General features: G+C 45.5%; 1 non-coding gene across 1 annotated transcript; it reads left to right on the top strand.

Moving 5' to 3' along the window:
* The first annotated feature begins 6531 nt into the window (after positions 1 to 6531).
* On the top strand, positions 6532 to 6669 carry LOC114815301. Its single transcript, XR_003763065.1, has one exon. It is a non-coding gene; the product is annotated as a small nucleolar RNA SNORA7 (small nucleolar RNA).
* Positions 6670 to 12187: the final 5518 nt, after the last annotated feature.

Here is a 12187-nt window from a genome sequence, read left to right as displayed (position 1 = left end):
GGAAGTTCCAGTTGCCACAGCTCAACAGGTGTTCAGCAAAACTCCCAGCAGAATTGGTCAGAAGGAAGGGAAACAGAACTCTATATTGAGTTAAAACTTCAGGGAGAGATTTACTCCAGCAGAAAATAATGAATTGGTCCAGGGGGCAGATGTCAAGAAAAAGCACAGAGCTCAATTAGATTATGATCTTTGCTGGTTAGGAGGAAAAGCTGTCTCTGCTGGCTGTCTTGCCAGATTATCACTCTATCAACAGGTCATCTTCTCTTTTCCTACAGAAAAGAGGAGGGAGAACTCTGAACAACCAGCTAGTTCAGCTCCCCCTCTGTGCCCCCCAGAGGAGGCAGAGGCGGCTGCTCAGAGCCTCATTTCCAGACAAGAAGGAATTCAGTCTCCCTTTTCTTTTTGTGATTTCCACACTGTATGATTGGGTCTCACAACTGTGAGCCAGAACCAGAAGAAGCAGAGCCTAATGGAAAGATCCCAGGACACGGAGTTAGGTGACTCTAGCCTTGACTCCACACTGGTCTGCTGTAAATCTTTGGGCAAGTCGCTTAATCTCTCTGATTCCTCATCTGAAAAAGTGACAAGAAGGGGCCCACTCTCCCTTCCTCTTAGGTTGTCAGACCCATGAAGGGCAAGGGCTATGGTCAATCTATCTTTGCCAGTGCTTCCAATAAATATTTTGGAGGGAAGCAGGATTTAGAAGTGATTAGCAAGGTGACCTCTGAAGTTCCTGTGCCTGGCCGTTTTTTCCTATTAGATTAGCAACTCCTTGATGGCAGGTACCATGTCTTACTCTCCCAGGCCCTTAGTAGAGTGCTCCGAACATGTTATGTGCTTAATACTATTGATTAGGAGGCCAAGGAAAAGATCTATAACTTAGACTCACTGGAAACTATCATCCTGCTAGCACCACCCAATAAGTATGACATCTGTATAGAACTACACATCCCAGAAGCCCTTGAGGCAATGAAAAGGCCCCAACAGAGCTGGGTTCTGAATCATTTCAAGGGTGGCTGTTCATCCAGTTTTCAGCCTGCCTGTACCAACAAGGCACTAGATACCTTTATATCTAGGACTTTGTTTGAAAGGCCTCACCTCCTTACACCATGTCAGCTGCTGCTGAGTCCCATGGATCAGAATAGTGTGTGTTCACAGGCCTTGGGGAAGAGAACACAATGGCTTCAGAGCCAGGATGGGGGTCAGAGGACCACCAGGGACACACTTGAGGTTCTGCAAGTTTCTGAAGAAGGTTGCGTATAATGTCACCAAATTAGGTTATGGAACCCAAATCACACACATTACATGACGTACCCTTGGAAATTCCAGTATGAAAGCCTCATCCCAGTATCCCTGCTTGCTGCCACTGGATCAAATCCCTATCATCTCTACCAAGAGATTCCCTTGTTCAGCCTGGCCTCAGGCCTGGTCAGGACAGGGCTCAGGGGAGAGGGCCAGCTTTGTTCCCAGCATGAATAGAACTTAGAATGACCCAGAGTGAAGACATTGGATCTGGTAACACAAACCGCCCAGGCTGTCAGGGATAGGAGGAAGCGACTCATGACCTGTTCTGAATTGGGAATGCGAGACAATCTAAGCCCAGACCATCTCCTCTGACTCCCAGACCATCCCCTCTGAATGTCACGGTGGTGTGGCACCAGCTGCAGAAACACCCATCCAGCCTCCAAACACACATTCATTGCATCAGAGGTCTGCAGCCCAGATCTAGAAACCCAACTCTGTCAACAAGCCAGCTTGCTAAGCAAGTGGGAGGACAAGAGGAAGGGACTGGGCTCTGAACCACCATTGAACCACCTGCTTAGAATGACAATGGTTTCTCACCAATATGAGAAATGAGATGGGACAGAGAACACTCACCCAGCTCACCCTCTGAAAGTTTCCCCACCCACCTCTTAAGCTAATCTGTTAGTCAATGATATTTCCTGAACACTTACTGTATGCAAAACATTGTATTAAGCACTTGGGAGATTACAATACAGCAGTTGGTTGGCATGATCCCTACCAATTAGGAGCTCGCAGTGCAGAGAGGGAAACATATATATATATATATATACATATATTTGTTTTGAAGAAACAGCATGGCCTAATGAATGGTGCATGGGCCTGGATGTCAGAAGGACCTGGTTTATAATCCCTTCTTTGTCACTTGTCTACTGTATGACTTTGGTCAAGTTACTTCACTTCTCTGTGCTTCAATTACCTCATCTGTAAAATGGGGTTTAAGACCGTGAGCCCCATGTGGGACAAAGGCTCTCCAACTCAATTTATTTGTATCCACCCTAGTGCTCAGTATGGTGCCTGGCACATAATAAACACTTAACAAGTACCACAATTATTATATAAAGAAATTACAGGTTTTATATATATATATATATATACACACACACACACACATATATGTTGTGAAGCTGAGGGCAATGTTATTATTAAGTGCTGAAAGGGCTCATTCAGATCAAAGTTCATAGATGTGCAGAAGGGAAAAGTCCTGGTGAGATCTAGGCACCTGGGGCCCTGTTTTCACAGATCTCCTCACTGTGCAAATTCCCATTCAACTGTTGTTAAAAGATGGAAACTTCCAAATCATTTTTTCCTGAAAAGCTGGAGAGATTCTCCTTTTACTTCTTGCCTCACTGCAGGACTTGGCTGCAGAGATCTCTTGGCCAGTCTGAAGCCCCTCAAAGTTCCATAAATCACCAGAAGCCACAAAACTAGATGCAGCCACTGAGTACTTTGATTTTTTGTATTATTGTGATATTTGTTATGCACTCACTATGTGTCAAACACTGTTCTAAACACTGGGATAGGTACAAATTAATTAGACAGACACAGTCCCTGTCACACCAGGGGCTCAGTCTCAAAAATCAGCTAAAACCTGAGTGCTTAGGGAGAATAAAACTCAATCCTAATACAAAAAACATTCAAAGACAAACCTTCAAAGAAACCACACCACTAATGGATGTGTCTTTGAAATATCAGGGAATGTCCAAGAGCCCAAGCTAAAAATTTGCTGGAAAGCCCCCCAAAACCCATTGCATTTTGCCCAGACTCACCTCCTCTTTCCAGCCAGCACATATAGGCTGATTGAACCACCCAGCCAGCCTGAAATCCACAAAACCCTTCCCTCCTCGACCCTGCTTGATATTTGAATCGAAAGGTTAATTAAGTGCAGCTGCCAGGCTGAAAGGCCACAATCAATTATCATGTCTCCTGGTCCAGTTTGGTCCATTCTTAATTACATCCATTTCCAAGTGGGATGGAGGACTCAAGCTATATTTTGGGGCGGGGCCTCAGACTCTAGGCAAACTCTGCTCAATTCCATTTTGGTGTAATGTCCATGAGGAAAGAGCAGAGCTGATTCCAAAGGGCACCACCACCATCATCATCACCATTATCAACAGCGGCAGCAGCAGAAACAGTAGTAGCACCAGCAGCATCTATTTTGCATTCATTCATTCAATGGTACTTACTGAGCTCCTATCGTGTGTAGAGCACTGGGCTCTACACACGTGTGATATAAAAGAATATGATATAAAAGAAAAAGAATCACAAAGAAGTGCAATATAAAAATAAACAGACACCTTCCCTGCCCAAAATGAGTTTACAATCTTGAGTGGGAGAAAAGAACTTCATTGCTCTAAATGCAGAAAAAAACCCAATGCAATTGCAATCTCTTGGCTGCTTCCACTGGCATATTAGCATGGATGACTGTCTGGGCCCCCTATTACACATCAAATTCTCCTGACCAGAAGAGAAGCACCATGATCTAGGGGATAGAGCACATGGCTGAGAGCCAGAGGACCTGGGTTTTAATCTGGCTCTGCCACTTGTCTGTTGTGTGACCCAGGGCAAGTCACTAGCTTCTCTGTGCTTCAGTTATCTCATCTCTAAAATGGGGATTAAGATTCTGAGCACCATATAGGACATGGACTCTGTCCAAGCTGTTTAGCTTGTATCTACTCCAGCGCTTAGAACAGTGCCTGGTACATAGTAAGCACTTAGCAAATACACTTAAAAAAAAAGATCCAGTGCAGCTACTTTCATTAGCCAAACTGTTTGTAACCTCCCCTTTCATCCTCCGCAGCAGCCATCTTCCCGTTCTGCTCCAGTTCAATACAGCGATGCACACAAATAAGCGCGTTGGACACCCCGCTGTGCTTCCAAAGTCACACATGCACAGAAGCCCTTCACATATATGTCCTCTCCTGAGCACACACATATATGCACCGCATGCCTGACTTTTGCTGTAATTAACTATTTAAAATTCCACCAGTGCCAATCTCTGCAGAGCGGTCTGTGTTCTCATTAGCTAGGATCAATTCCTGTTGAATATTCACCTCCGGGGGCAGATGTGGACAGAATTAGTTGATGGTTGTATCTGCCTCACTGGAGCTAATGAGTGGCTGCTGCTATTGTAGTACAGTCACTCGCCTGTAATCCATCAAAATAACAAGCAGCAGCTCCTTGCAGGGTGGCTGAGTTTTCTACATAAATATACACAGCTAGACAGTTCCACCCACGGCCTGCCCATCTCAATGAGCCACACGGAGGGTTTGGCCTTCCCCAAGCTGGCAGCGGATAAGGAGCCCCCTGCAAATCTTGAAGGATCAAGCATGTGTTGTTTCCCTGCACATTTTCCTAGTGATCACCCATACCCCAATACCACTCACAAAAACACAGGGACACAGCTCTCTCATTCACCCCACACATCCAATCCGTCAACAAGGCCTGCCGGTCTCACCTTTATAATATTGCCAAATCCGCCCTTTCCTCTCCACCCAAATGGCTATCTGACTGGTACAGGTTCTCATAATATCCCAGCTGGATTATTGTGTGAGCCTTCTCTCTGATCTCCCTTCCTCCTGTCTCTCCCCACTTCAGTCTATTCTTCATTCCACTGTCCAGATCATCTTCCTGCAGAAATGCTCCGGGTATGTCACTCTCCTTCTTAAAAACCTCCAATGGTTGCCTATCAACCTCCGCATGAAACAAAAACTTCTCACTCTAGGCTTCAAGGTTCTCCATCACCTTGCCCTCTCCTACCTTTCCTCCCTTCTCTCTTTCTACTGCCCACCCCACACGCTCCGCACCTCTGCCATGCACCTCCTCACCGTCCCCCGTACTCGCCTATCCCACCATCGACCCCAGGCCCACGTCCTCCCGCTGTCCGGGAATGCCCTCCCTCCTCACCTCCACCAAACTAACTCTCTTCCCCTCTTCAAAACCCTACTGAGAGCTCACCTCCTCCAAGAGGCCTTCCCAGACTGAGCTTCCCCGTTTCCCTCTTCTCCCTCTGCTGCCTCTCTGCCGCCCCTTCACCTCCCTTCAGCTAAACCCCCTTTCCCCCTCTTTCCCTCTGCTCCTCCCCCTTTCCTTCCCCTCCCCTCAGCACTGTGCTCATCTGCTCATTTATATATATTTTTTATTACCCTATTTATTTTGTTAATGAGATGTACATCCCCTTGATTCTATTCATCGCTATCACTATTGCTTTCGCCGATTAGACTATAAGCCTGTCAATGGGCAGGGATTGCCTATCTGTTGCCGAATTGTACAATTGTTCCAAATGCTTAGTACAGTGCTCTGCACGTAGTAAATACTTTAAATAATAAATAAATAAATAAATAAATAAATACTATTGAATTAATTTCGTTTTTGAGGGTCTTTGGGCCACATCTGCTTCAAAACCTTTTACAGCTTAGTACTTCCCTACATGCTCTGATAGTGTGTTGGCTGCTCACTGTGCACCATGCTGCTTTTGTTTTTGCCTGTATATATCTGTGCTGTAGGGAAGCAGTGTGTCCTAGTGGAAAGAGCACAGGCCTGGAAATCAGAAGACCTGGGTTTTCATCCCGGCTCCAATCCTTAGCTGCTGTGTGACCTTGGGCAAATCCCTTAACTTTTCCATGCCTTAGCTTCCTCAGCTGTAAAATGGGGATCAAATATCTGCTCTCCCTTGCACTTATTTTTTATATTTTTAGTAGGGTATTTATTAGGCTCTTACTATGTGTCAAGCACTGTTCTAAGTGCTGAGGTACACACAGGTTTTCAAGTTGGATACACTTAAACTGTGAACCCCATGTGAGACAGGGACTGCATCTGATCAGATTGCTTTGTGTTTTCCCCAGTGCTTTGTACAGAACTTAGCACATACACCTAAAAAATGCCATTATTATTGTTATTATCATTATTATTATTATTCCATGGCATTGGCAGGATCACTGTGCCAGATGTTGCTGTCAGAGGCATATTACTGGAGTGGGTAGATTCTGGGATAGCATTTGTTATGTTCTTATGTTTATGTAATTCAGTCTTGCATCAGCCTTTTCATGGCCAGCTGGTTCTGATTCACTTTGTAATGGCTCTCCAGGTAGCACAGAAAGCACTTTGCTAAGAGGTTAAATTGGATCTGGGACACCTTCATTGTGGGATACATGGCTGAGTTTTCCTCAGGATGCATTGCTCTTCACTTCACTGAAGCCTTAGAATTGCGAAGCCGTGTGCCTAGTGGATCCCTTCTCAGGGTCAGACCCGGAGAGTTTCCAGTACTCTACCAGTCTTGACTATGGGAGGGAGAGTCAAGCAGAGATATATCCATTCCATTCCTAGCTTTGGCAGTGGCTAGTGAGTGGAAAGCAATCTGCTACCAGTCAAAACTCACCTGTGCTGGGCAGCAGTGTCATGGGAGACAATCGAGGGCAGAAACTCAAATTTACTGCTCAGAAGGAGGCAATGGTAAACCTTTAATGCATTTTTACCAAGAGAACTCTTTGGATGCGCTACCAGAATGATTGCAGATGGAAGTGGGGCGTTATTGGAGAGACATATCTGGATATTGCTATGGGTCAGAGACGACTCGACAGCATAAGACAAGCACTTAGTGAAAAGAGCACAGGACTAGGAGTCAGAAGACCTGGGTTTTAATCCCAGTTCCATTGCTTGCATGCTATGTGACTTTGGGCAAATCTTCTCTGTGCCTCAGTTATCTATAAAATGGGGATTAAGACTGTGAGCCCCATATGGGACATGAACTGTAACCAACCCAATTATCTTGTATCTACCCCAGTGCCTCGCAGTATAGTAAGTGCTTAATAAATACCAATAAAAAATGCTGAAAGTGAATATGGATGTTACATTCCAGACAATCAAATGAGATTTCCATTAATAATAATAATAATAATAATGTTGGTATTTGTTAAGCGCTTACTATGTGCAGAGCACTGTTCTAAGCACTGGGGGAGATATAGGGTAATCAGGTTGTCCCATGTGAGGCTCACAGTTAATCCCCATTTTACAGATGAGGTCACTGAGGCCCAGAGAAGTGAAGTGACTTGCCCACAGTCACACAGCTGACAAGTGGCAGAGACGGGAGTCGAACCCATGACCTCTAACTCCAAAGCCCAGGCTCTTTCCACTGAGCCACGCTGCTTCCCGTTATGAAGCAGCATGGCATAGTGGATAGACCATGGGCCTGGGAGTCAGAAAGTCTTGAGTTCTGTCACTTGTCTGCTGTGTGACCTTGAGAGAGTCACTTAACTTCTCTGTGCCTCAGTTTCCTCATCTGTTAAATGATGATTGAAACTGTGAACCCCACTTGGGACAGGGACTGTGTCCAACCCGATTTGCTTGTAACCATCCCAGAGCTTAGTACAGTGCCTGGCACACAGTAAGTGCTTAATAAATACCATTACTATTATTATTGGTTTAGGAATTATCCCAACTCATACTCTCCAGTGCACCCATAAACCACCTTCATAGAGCAGCCACCAAGCAAGGGTCTTAATGGAGAAATAAATAACTCATCTCTGGCCCAGGTCTTCCCCATTGAATAGTTCTGATATCTGATTGTTTTATTTCGCTTTGGAAAACTTGTATGGGCTTCAAACATAGGAATCCAGCATCATCTCAGCATTTCTATCGGGTCTTCAAATACCTGCTACAGCAAGGTAGTTCATGCAGAAAGACCAGGGCAGAATGGAGTCTGAGAACTGTTTAAATTTCCCTACGGAAGTAGAGCTCTCTTACATGCTAATGACCCAAGGTGTTGAGCATACTAAAAATAAAGAAATAGTATTTGTTAAGCACTTACTACTAATAATAATAATGCTATTTGTTAAGCACTTACTATATGCCAGGCACTGTGCTAAGTGCCGGAGTGGATACGAGCAAATGGGGTTGGACACAGTCCCTGTCCCACATGGGGCTCACGGTCTCAATCCCCATTTTACAAATGAGGTAACTGAGGCCCAGAGAAGTGAAGTGACTTGCCTAAGGTCACACAGCAGACAAGTGGAGGAGCCAGGATTAGAACCCGTGACCTTCTGACTCCCAGACCTGTGCTCCATCCACTGCAGCATGCCGCTTCTTCTGTGTGCCAAACACTTTACTAGTTCCAAAATGATCAAACCGGGCACAGTTCATGTCCCACATGGGGCTCACAGCCTAAGGGGGAAGGAGAACAGGTATTGAACCCCCATTTTAGAGATGATGAAACTGAAGTCCCCCAAAATTAAGTGACTTGCCCAAAGTCAAACAACAGGCAAGTGAAGGTGACAAAATTAGAACCCAGATCCTCTCAATTCCAGTCCTGTGCTCTTTCCCTGAGGCTAGGGTATAGAAGCCGTTGACCCCTCAAAACCGTCCCGATTAAGTGTATCTGTCTGAGTGCTCTGGGCCCGGGTACCACAGAGGTGGGATCTGAATGAGTAAACCTGGTAAAAACCAGAGATCTTTCCTCCTGCAAACAAGAATGCTATTTCTTTGCCAGAGAGAGGTTGATCTGTCAGTCTCTGACTACCCCCCATGCCCCGTGACACTGAACTTTACTTTCTGCCATCAGTGCCCTAGCTAATGTGACACTAGTGGACAGCAGCAATAAGTGGATGTCATTTCCAATCTTACCTTCCTCAGGCAGGGCCAGGGATGTCCAGGAAATGAGAATTGGCAACTGCCTCCATCCCTCAGTACCCAAGTTAGCCTATCCGTTGATCCCAATCGGCAATTAGGAGGAAGTAATTAAGGCAGCATCTTCCTCAGCCACCCGGTGGGGGCGGGGGGGGGGGAAGGGGGGGGACACAATGGTTTCCCTCCTGCATTCTAAATCAAGGTGAGCAGATGAAATTAACAAAAAAAAGGGAAAGAGCAGTTACTACCACCATCACCCAAGGATCAATTCCTTTTAAAGGCCTCTTTCCCAAGGGCCTCCCTGTCCTTTCTTTTCACTTTGCCTTTCTTCTGTCCTCTCAGGGATTCCAGGAATATTATAACACCACACCAGGGGAGAAAAAGGAATCCATTCACTTCTCTTTAGATTCTTTCTGAAAAGGGAAATTTCCAGGATCACTCAGTTAACCAATGGTATTTATTGCAACCTTACTCTGGGTAGAGCAGTGTACTAAGCACTTGAGAGCACCCAATGGAGTTAGTAGGGACAGAGACTGTGAGTCTGGAAGGGATCTGGGAGCTTGAGCTGGGAGATTTGAACTCAGACCTTCACTGACCATATTATTGCCACTGAAAATGAGAACCCCAGGGCCCTGTCCTACCTGGTCCCTTGCCCTTTCCTCCTGGTGACTCTGTGAGGGGGACGGGGAGGGAAAGTCTGAAGTTAAAGTCTGTCCAAAATAAAGGATGTTTATGTTATAAAACCCGGATTGCCAAGAAACCCAAAAGTGAGCAGGAGACCTGGTTTCTAATCCCTGCTCCTCAACTGGCCCGTTGTGTGACTTTGGGCAAGCCATTTAATACCTTTGCACCTCTGTCTCCTCATTTGTAAAATGGGGATTCAATACCTATCCTCCATGCCCCTTCATCTATAAGCCCCGCATGGAACAGCGAGTGTGTCTAATCTGATTGTATTGTATCTACTCCAACACCTAGCGCAGCACTTGGCACAGAATAAGCATTTAAACACTACAATTACTATTTATAAACTGAAGTATGCTCCAGGACAAAAGGGGAAATTCAGGAATTTAAAATGAGCAAGAGCAACTAGGCATCCGTGCCATCTGAGGGACTTCAGTGTCATGTTGAGGGCTAGAAAGTGCTGCTGGCAGCTGAGTCACTTAACTTCTCAGTGCCTCAGTTACCTCATCTGTAAAATGGGGATTAAGACTGTGAGCCTCATTTGGGATGGGGACTGTGTCCAACCTGATTACCTTGCTTACATAGTAAGCACTTAGCAAATCCTGCAGTTATTATTATTAACCAAGGATGTTCCTTACAGTCTTGATATGTGCTCGGCAAGCTTGGTCCCTGCCACAGGTTCCACATAGGGAATGATGTGGGAGAGTCTCCAGCTGCCAGAATTGCCATGTGTGTGCCAAGAGGCCAATCAGCAGGGGAAGTTCACAAGCGATCCCATCTGCTTGCACCTCTATTCTGTTGAAAAAGGAGCAAGAAAAAAGTGCTAAGTGGTTATGGGTCAGAGAAGCCTGAGGTGGTGGTGGGCAGGGTGATGCTGGTGGTCCACTGGAACCAGATCCATTGGAGTGAGCCTGGTCAGTCCCAGTCTCATCAGAGTCACTGGCTTTCTTGGGTATCAGGAACCATCATCTTGGCATCAGGGGACTTGAGCTCTGCTACTAGTCTCCCATTGGAACAGAGACCCCCCTGCCCTTTCTGCTCCAGAGGAAGCTTCAGCCTCCATTGTATTCTGCCTTCTTAAAATACCACTGGCTGCCTACAGCTTTGTGCCGCGTGGCTGTGTGTTGCTAGACAACTGCTGCGCTCCCCATCAGAAGTGGGTGATGGATCTCTCTGTACAGTATCTTATGTCTGCAAAGCACTTCAAAATGTTTGGGGATGAAAGGAGTTATAAATGAAAGATATTATTATTAATAAGAATGTAGATGAACAAAGGGAAAATGTACTCGTCCTCACTATTCATCACCTTCTGGCACTTCACCACAAGACAAAGATCTGTAGGAGCTGCAGGGAAAGCCTGTTTGTGGAAATCAATAACTGGTATTAAAAAATAGATCTAGGCTGTGGCGGAACTGACTGCTCAGGGTTTTATCATAATTCTATGCAGCAGTCAATATTTACCACCCTTGTCTCAAATACAGATTGAGCTCAGATTGAGTTAAAACTAGTTGTGTATGCTAATCTGCTAACTGATGATTAAACATATTTACCCAGGTGATGAAATGGAGGCTGTGGGGAGAAAAGGAGGGCTGATTGACTCCATGGGAAGATGAGGGATAGTAAGTACTTCCCTGCACTGGTGGCACATTTGCTCGGGTCTCTGGGTTTGATATTTTGGGAAATCAGTGTTTGTTTATTGGGTGGCAAGAGAGCCTTTCCATTCTTGGACTCTCCACGCCTTGGGACAATATGGGAGACAGTGTGGCTAGAGTGCCCCTTGGAGGCAGATTACTGTTTTGAGCTGCTGATAAGGACTGTGAAGATATGAGATTAATAAAAGGTATTTACTGAGCGCTTACTTGTTTGCAGGGCATGGTACTAAATGCTTGGAAGAGTACCATATATTAGAAGATATACGTTAATAGAAATGTGTAACTTATATGTAATTTAAATATACATATACAAGTGCTGGGGTTTTTTGCCGGGGGTTGGGGGGGTGGGGAATATCAAATGCCTAAAGGTCATAGAAAGGAGATGGAGGGAGCTGCAGAAAAGAGGGCTTAATTGGAGTAGCCCTCTTGGAGGTGATGTGACCTTTATAATACTTCAAAGGTAAGGAGAGTGGTAATCTGGCGAATATGGAGGGAGAGGGAATTCCAGGCTTGGGGCAAGATGTGAGAAGGGGGTCAGAGGAGAGATGGATGAGATTAGGGCACAGTGAGTAAGCTGACACTGTAATAGGAGATCAGTGAGGTGAGGTAGGAAGGGGCAAGCTGATTGAGGGCTTTAAAACTGATGGTAAGGAGTTTCTGTTTCATGTGGAGGTGGTTGGGCAACCACTGGAGGTTTTTGAGGAGTAGGGAAACACTGACTTTACTTATTTTAGAAAAATTATCCAGGTAGCAGAGTGAAGTATAGACTGGAGTGGGGAGAGACAGGGGGCAGGGAGGTCAGCAAGGAGGCAGCTGCAGTAGTCAAGATGGAATAGGATAAGTGCTTGGATTAGCATGGTAACAGTTTGGATGAAGAAGAAGCGGTGGATTTTAGCAACGTTGTGAAGGTAGAACTGACACAATTTGGTGAA

Source organism: Ornithorhynchus anatinus, chromosome 11 (assembly GCF_004115215.2).
Source record: "Ornithorhynchus anatinus isolate Pmale09 chromosome 11, mOrnAna1.pri.v4, whole genome shotgun sequence".
In the NCBI taxonomy this organism is placed as follows: domain Eukaryota; kingdom Metazoa; phylum Chordata; class Mammalia; order Monotremata; family Ornithorhynchidae; genus Ornithorhynchus; species Ornithorhynchus anatinus.
The sequence above is the reverse complement of the archived record's forward strand: the minus strand, read 5'-3'. Positions and strand labels throughout refer to the sequence as shown.